This window comes from Octopus bimaculoides, chromosome 18 (assembly GCF_046866305.1).
Source record: "Octopus bimaculoides isolate indiv1 chromosome 18, ASM4686630v1, whole genome shotgun sequence".
NCBI lineage: Eukaryota > Metazoa > Mollusca > Cephalopoda > Octopoda > Octopodidae > Octopus > Octopus bimaculoides.
This window is the reverse complement of record NC_142945.1, coordinates 33254746-33262059: the sequence shown is the minus strand read 5'-3', so window position 1 is coordinate 33262059 and position 7314 is coordinate 33254746. Positions and strand designations below refer to the sequence as shown.

The following is a 7314-nucleotide window of genomic DNA, read 5'->3' as shown; positions in this document are numbered from 1 at the left end:
AACTTCCAAAGGGGGTGATAACAGCAGTTTTGGGAATGTCGTCAGTGTTCATTGGAATTTGATGATAAGCTCGGATGAGGTCAACCTTGGAAAAAATGGTACAACCATGTAAGTTTGAAGAAAAATCTTGGAGAATCCTTATAGGATAGCGATCGAGAACAGTGACTGCATTTAAACATCTGTAATCCTCCACCGGATGAAAGTCTGAATCCCCTTTCCATGCCAAATGTAGAGGAGATGCCCAAGGGCTGGTGGAGGGGTAAATAAGGCCAAGTTGAAGCATATGTTCAAACTCAGATCGAGCCTTTTTGAGCTGATCAGGAGCGAGTTGCCATGCACACAAAAAAAAAACAAAAAACCGTTGGTCCAGAAGTAGTGATATAATGGCGAGTCGAGTGTGTGACTTTTACTGATTTGAAAGTCGGATCCACTAGCTCTGGGAAAGAAGCCAAAAGAGAAAGGAATTGGTACTAGCAGTGGCAACAAAAAATGACGGGCTTAAAACAGCATTAGTAGTGACCCGAGTAGGTGTAAATAAAGATGTAGAATCGTCCATGAGTCTCTGTCGCCTGCCATCAACTAATAAGTGAAAGTGGTTTAAGAAGTCCGTGCCCAGAATGGGATATGGTAGATCTGCTATAACAAAAACCAACCTAAAATCCCTTTGAAGGTTGAAATCTAGGTGTAATGAGACCTGACCATAAGTTTTTATCGGGGGTAGATTCACCACAAGCAGGTATATGGCAGATTGCTTGGCATGTCTGAAGTAAAATGCAAATGCTAAATAGAATAGTTGGATCCAGTGTCAATCATGAACGATTTGTTAGACACACAATCCTTAACAAAGAATGCACGATTAGATGAAAATTTGAGGGAAGAATCTGACGTGCTCAGATCTTCCATAACTAGTTTCCCGACAACTTGAACGAACATGGTTGGATGCAACGACGGGCTTTTTCCTTGAATGTGGCACGATACCATCAGAGATTGGAAACCGTTGGAGTAGACCTAGATGACCGTGACTTAGAATGGTTTCTGCTGTGAGGACGACAAGAGCTGGCGTGTTCTCGCCACAATGTGTCCAAAATGTCGTTATATGACGAGAGAAAAGACTTAGTGATAGTAGAGGAAGCTACTACAGTGTCCGAACAGGTATGATGAGGTGCTGGCTGTACAGTGAACTCTATAATCTTGTCCGCCATAGTGGCTAACTGGTTGAGCAAATTTGAGTTGACCACTGTGGCCAATATGGATTGGACATTCGGTGGCAGCCAAGAGAAAAATAATTTTCTGAGCAGAGAATTGTCCTCTAGTGGTGTGTCGCTGAGTTCACACAAACGCCGAAGAAACTCAGATGGCATCCTGTCTCCCAGGTGCTCATCTTGCATCAGTGTCTGGAATTTACTGTTGGTGGATTGGGTGTTCCATCGGAGAACCTCAGATTTAATGGACACATAAGTCGCGTCTGGATGTGGGTCAGTGATAAGATCTTTCACTGAGCATGCAAGAGGGGCAAGCATCCCACAGTACTTAGTTGCTGTTGGTGAGGCACCGCATGGGCCGAAAAATAAGCATCCAACTGTGCAAACCAAAGCGTGACATCACCAGAGTACGCTGGTAAGTGGGGCAGACTCATTTTTTTTCTTTACAGATGAGGGAAAAGAAAGGACCAAAGAACCGACAAAGTGCTGCTGGAACAGTAACATGTGTGCAAAAAAAATTTGCTTAACAAAATCTTTGATTTTTTTTCCTCAGTGTACTGTGTGCAGCAATGAGAAAAAAAACAACTTTTTTTTTTAGTCGCCAAGCCTGTTGCAGTCTGCTGAAAAAAGAAAAAAAGATTGCTTTTCTGTTTTTTTTAAGAAGGCATCAGAAGACATGGCAATAGACAGGAACAATGGCTGGAAGTTGATGGCTGGCTTGCTTGAAGTATCTTCCCGTTGCTGCATTTGGTGTATTTGCTGGTATCAAACATTGGCCGTCGACATTGTGGGAGAAATTACTTCAAAAGGAGATTGTTTGAAAGAATACCGTGTATTTTCCTTGTAAGAAGAATGCATACTCTTCTAGGTACAAGTTCGAGGCAAAAAGCATGAATTCTAAAGGTTCACTTGAATGAGAGAAGATATCCTGACGTCAGACCATTGATTTTTTTAGTTGAGACTGCAAGCGAAGACTGCCATTCTATAGTTTTTGTGAGGCATCTACAACAATAAAGCTTGCGACTGCCAAAATCTTTTTTCTTTGATTGGGGTCACAATTTTATAATGGCACTAGAAGGTTCATGATACCTGTGGAGTATCACTTTCTCCCATTACAATTATTTCTGTAGTCTTAGGATCTGGAACTCGAAAGAAGAAGCAGATGCGATTCAGTAGTTGTTTATTTTTTAGTTCTCGTTCATGTGGTTCGCTCCCAGTGACCATCTGTATGGCAGCGCGTAGTCCATTATTGTTCTGCTCACGTGAGGTACATTAACCTCTGGAGATAACGGGTAAAGTTAGAGCAGGATAAGAATCCACAGTTTGCAGTGTTTCTCAGCGTAAGCGAGAAAGTGAAGAGGGAGAATTTCCTTAATAAGCCTCCTGAAATAGATGTTACCCACGAGAGTGTTGCTGCGGTCTCGTACCTGACAACATGGTTGTCGGTGAGATCTCGCACAAAATGGCACTGGCTTTTTGTGTCATGCTACACTATCTTCTGCACTCGTGTATTTCTGTATACATATATAACAATGCCTAGGAGGAAAGTGTCAAATTTGTCGGCATAACTACAGATATACAAAATTTTATATATTCGGGGTGGGACCCGAATATACAAAATTTTGTGGGTAAGTGTTTTAGGAGGAGGTGGGGAATTTCTGAATATTCACCGGAGTCCACTTCAATTCGTCTTCACTTTCAAGAAAATGGATATTTTTTTATGAAATTCTCTACAAATATACCTCGGACTATGTTGATTCCGAGGCCATAGGAATTTTGGGGGAAAACAATTGGAGGTTACTTTTGAGTCCGGTTCCTCACTTGGGAGTGTTTCCGAACGAGTCATCCATATTTCTTTCATTTTCTCTGTTTTGTGCAGTTTCCTGGCAAACTTAGCTTTGCAATGTCTATCAACAAAGCACAAGGTCAATCTCTAAAGGTGGTGGGACTTAACCTCCTTCAACCTTGCTTCTCACGTGGTCAGCTGTATGTTGGATGTTCTAGAGTTGGAGATGAAAAGAACCTCTATATTCTCAGTGATAAACATGGCAAGACAGAAAACATAGTATATGAAGAAGCACTTACATGAATAGTATGTACATGACATACACAAAAGTGTAAAACCATTGAGTGTTAAAGTATTACTATTACACTTTCACTTTCTGACTGACATGCGTGAATGTATATCTGTGTGTATAAAAGTGAAACAATAACGTGATATATTCATTGTCTGTTTGTGTGTATGTGTGTGTGTGTACTCTATGCACGACCTTTCATCGTTTATAATCTGTACCTGTTTTTTGGTTATGAAATAAGTTTGACAAACATGTATTTACTTTATATGCATATATGAGATGAAAACTTTCTTTTCACATTTCACTTAATGTCTATTTCCATGTTGGCATGAGTTGCAGAGAAAGTTGGTATCTCAGCTACTAGCAGTTAAGACCTGCATAATCTACACAGCGTTTTTAAATTTCATTATTTTCTTTAACCTGGGCAACATCAAGTGTTTCTGCTAGTATGTGTGTGTGTGTGTATATATATATATAGAGGAAGATATTTACATCACACCAGTTTTGTTCAAGCAAACATGGCATATACTAGGGGAAACACTGCACTCTGGGCAGTGTTTCTGCAAGTATATATAAAGTTAAGTAGTGATAATACATTGTATTAAGAGTTCAGAGTGTGGGTTAGAGGGAAAATGAGTGGTATTTATTGAAGGTTGAGTGATGGCATAATTGTTGCTACTTAGCCCCAGATCTTCTCTTCTCTTATTGAGTAACATTATAAACAAAGTCATTTTAACCATGACTATTATGTGCATGGGTGTGTACACACTCGTGTATATATATATATATATATATATATATATATATATATATATATATATATATATGTGTGTGTGTGTATATATATATATTTGGTGTTTCTTGACTGACCATGAAGAGATTCCTTTACCAGTTCAATGGGTTTATAAGTGGATCCATACTGGTCGTTTGGATAATATATCCAATCAAGACCCTTTTCTACATTTCTCCTATTCTTCTTATTTGAATAGTATGTTTATAAGTATGATTTCTTGTAGGATGATTGCAGTAAGATAAATATTAAATTGCAATATAGCTAAATGCAGAGTCATTAGAGTTGAACATAGAAGCATGTGAACAACCAAGTTTTGAGTTGAATTTCATTGTATTTATTCACAGCCATTTCCTCTCTTGATGGACTGGCAAGCAGTTGTAATTAGATAGCAACATGGAGTAGAGATTCCTAAGTGTAGTCATCCAGAATAACTCCTATATGGTTATGGAGTGGTTTTGTGTCTGTCTTATTGCAACATCAGTGTGTATTATTCAATGAAACACTTCACATGTCTCTTTCATTCAAGCAACCCTACATTTACTGTATTCATATTCACAAAATATAATATATCTTTCCAACTCTGTTGTTATTTGCACATCACCAGCAATGTGATGTATATATATATATTCATATATATATATATATATATATATATATATATATATATATATATAGGAAGAGATATTTACATCACACCAGTTTTGTACAAGCAAACATGGCATATACTAGGGGAAACACTGCACTCAAAGTAGCATACGTGAATTTTATTCAGTTTACAGAAGTTAGAGAATAGTTGATAATTTGAAAAACTTTAAGGAAGCACATAACCATTATCACATAAAGAATGGTAGAAATGGTCAGAGCATATCAGCAGAAAACTAAAAGCATAAGAATATTAAGCTTCTCCTTGATTAAATATTTAAATCTTGCCATGTCTAACTTTACATTCCTCTAGAATAGACATAATACACACCAGAAACATATTGAAGTCAATTCAGTTGACACACTCTAACTCTTATACACTTTATGCCTGGCCAAAAGAAATCCTTATTCTTGTGTTGTAGAATAAGAACTAAATTTCTGGGGTGGCAAAGTTAATGAATGTCAGTATGTTTAACCCTTTAGCTTTCAGGTTACTATGTCAAATGTAATGCTTATTTACTCACATTCTTTTTTTGCTTAATCAAGCATTATCTCATAGCTTTGAGATTTTGATGGTGTGATTGCTTATTTTTAGAATGACATTCTTGGGTAGTTGTGAGAGGTCAGATCTGGCTGGTTTGAACATAAAACAGGTAGAATATTTGGGCCAGTTATGGCCAGTTTAAATGCTAAAGGGTTAAAGTAAAGAACTGATCAAAATGGGTGCTGATAATATATTATATGAAACATTAAAATAGTGGATGTCAAGATATTTACAGTAAGAAACATTAACAAGTGGATGTCAGTGTAAATAAAGATAGATGCTAAAATTAGGGTGTTATATTTAAAGCAGGAAAAATGAAAATGTTGGGGAACAGTATAATTTGAAAAGTTAAAGTCGAATAAGATATCTGGTGATAATAATTTAATTTCTAAACAAATATATTAATATAACAATATAGCATATTCATACAGTATTAAAATATAATTACAAAGCTGTTTGAAATGTTTAGCTATGTATTTCTGTGCATGCAAATTGTTACATAATGTGTGTGTGTGTAATTAGCTATATGATTTATTTAAAGGATATTTATTGAAATAAACAAACTTTACATGTTTTGTAGAATGATTTGTCTTACTCACAGCCTGAGGATAGATTGACAAAAATACTGCTGCAAGGAATAACAAGCAATATTCACTGCATCAGCCATTCAGCCATATTGGTGTTCTTTCTTCAGATGTGATGTCTATACCGCAGTTTTGTGGAGGAGAGCAGCAGTCCAGGGATCAAAAATAATAGAGGTCAGAACAACGACTGGTGTGAAAAAAAAATCTGTCCTTCAGTGGCTCGTACTTCAATATCAGTACAGTGGGTGGCAGATTCTGATTTTAGACTGAAGTGATAAGGTGTTACTGGAGAATGAGCCACAAAGCAGAGTGTTTTGGACAAGCACCTTGCCCTCCTTAGCATGGAAAATGGGTAATGTCATCTGGATATCTACTAGAACCACAGTTGCGGTCAAGGGCCTCTAGTTGCAATGGAAAATGGTAGTTTCAAGGCTACTTTTAGTAACATTATTCAGTGTGACATGGCAAGGGAAATATGCTGCACTATAATGGCAATAGAGTAGTACATCACTGTAGCATATATAAAAACTGACACACCAGGCAACTACAAAGTGTGTGTGCATGTGCATGCATGTGTGCGTGTGTGTGTGTGCTCATTGTCAAGAAGGGTGTCAGCTGACAAAGAGGGTATTGCATTAAGTCAGTTGCTACTATTTGGTGGTAAGGCAGCTGTTATTGAGGGGATGAAGAGATCCTCATGCTGCTAGATCCACATAAATATTGTCCCTACTGTGTTGATTGGATGCATTTTGGAGGGACAATGTGGACAATAGGAACCAAAACAGCCAGTTTTACCCATATTTGGTCCATAGGTATTACAAAGAACACAAATAGGATGACAATTGCAAACTGAGAGTCAACATGGGCCAACAACCCAAAGTTGGACACTGAACAGAGACTGAGACCATCAAAATTCACGGGAAATTTCATTTGCTGCTAGACAGTTACATTATAAATTCAACATATGAATAAATAGTGGAGGTGAGCTCATCAAGATGCCTTGATTGAGTTAACATGGTGGGATATACAATGAAAAGAGGATGCTTGGAAGAGCAAAGTAGCTCTTTGACTGGCTAAGAACCAACCAGGAGCAAACTTTTGATCAACATTGCCAGGTTCTCTCACTTGACTTCCACAAACTCTTACATGATATTCAAGAGAATCAATGACTTGAGAATATATTTATATAGAAGAGCTGCCAACCACAACACTCAAGAAGATCCTCACCACCACCACAACAGAATTGATATCCTAAAAACAAAATTTTATATCCAAGGTATTACATAATAAAGTATTGGTGTAGGTACTGGTGCCACGTAAAAAGCACTGGTGATAGTGCCACATAAAAGAACACCCAGTACAATCTGTAAAGTGGTTGGTGTTAGGAAGGACATCCAGCTGTAGAAACCAAGCCAAAACAGACTACAGGACCTGGTGCAACCCTTGACCTTGCCAGTTCCTGTTAACTCACCTT

At 37.7% G+C, this 7314-nt stretch overlaps 1 pseudogene; it reads right to left on the bottom strand.

Annotated features, from left to right (window-relative positions):
• Positions 1-905: 905 nt before the first annotated feature.
• Positions 906-3444, bottom strand: LOC128249776 (uncharacterized; annotated as a pseudogene).
• Positions 3445-7314: the final 3870 nt, after the last annotated feature.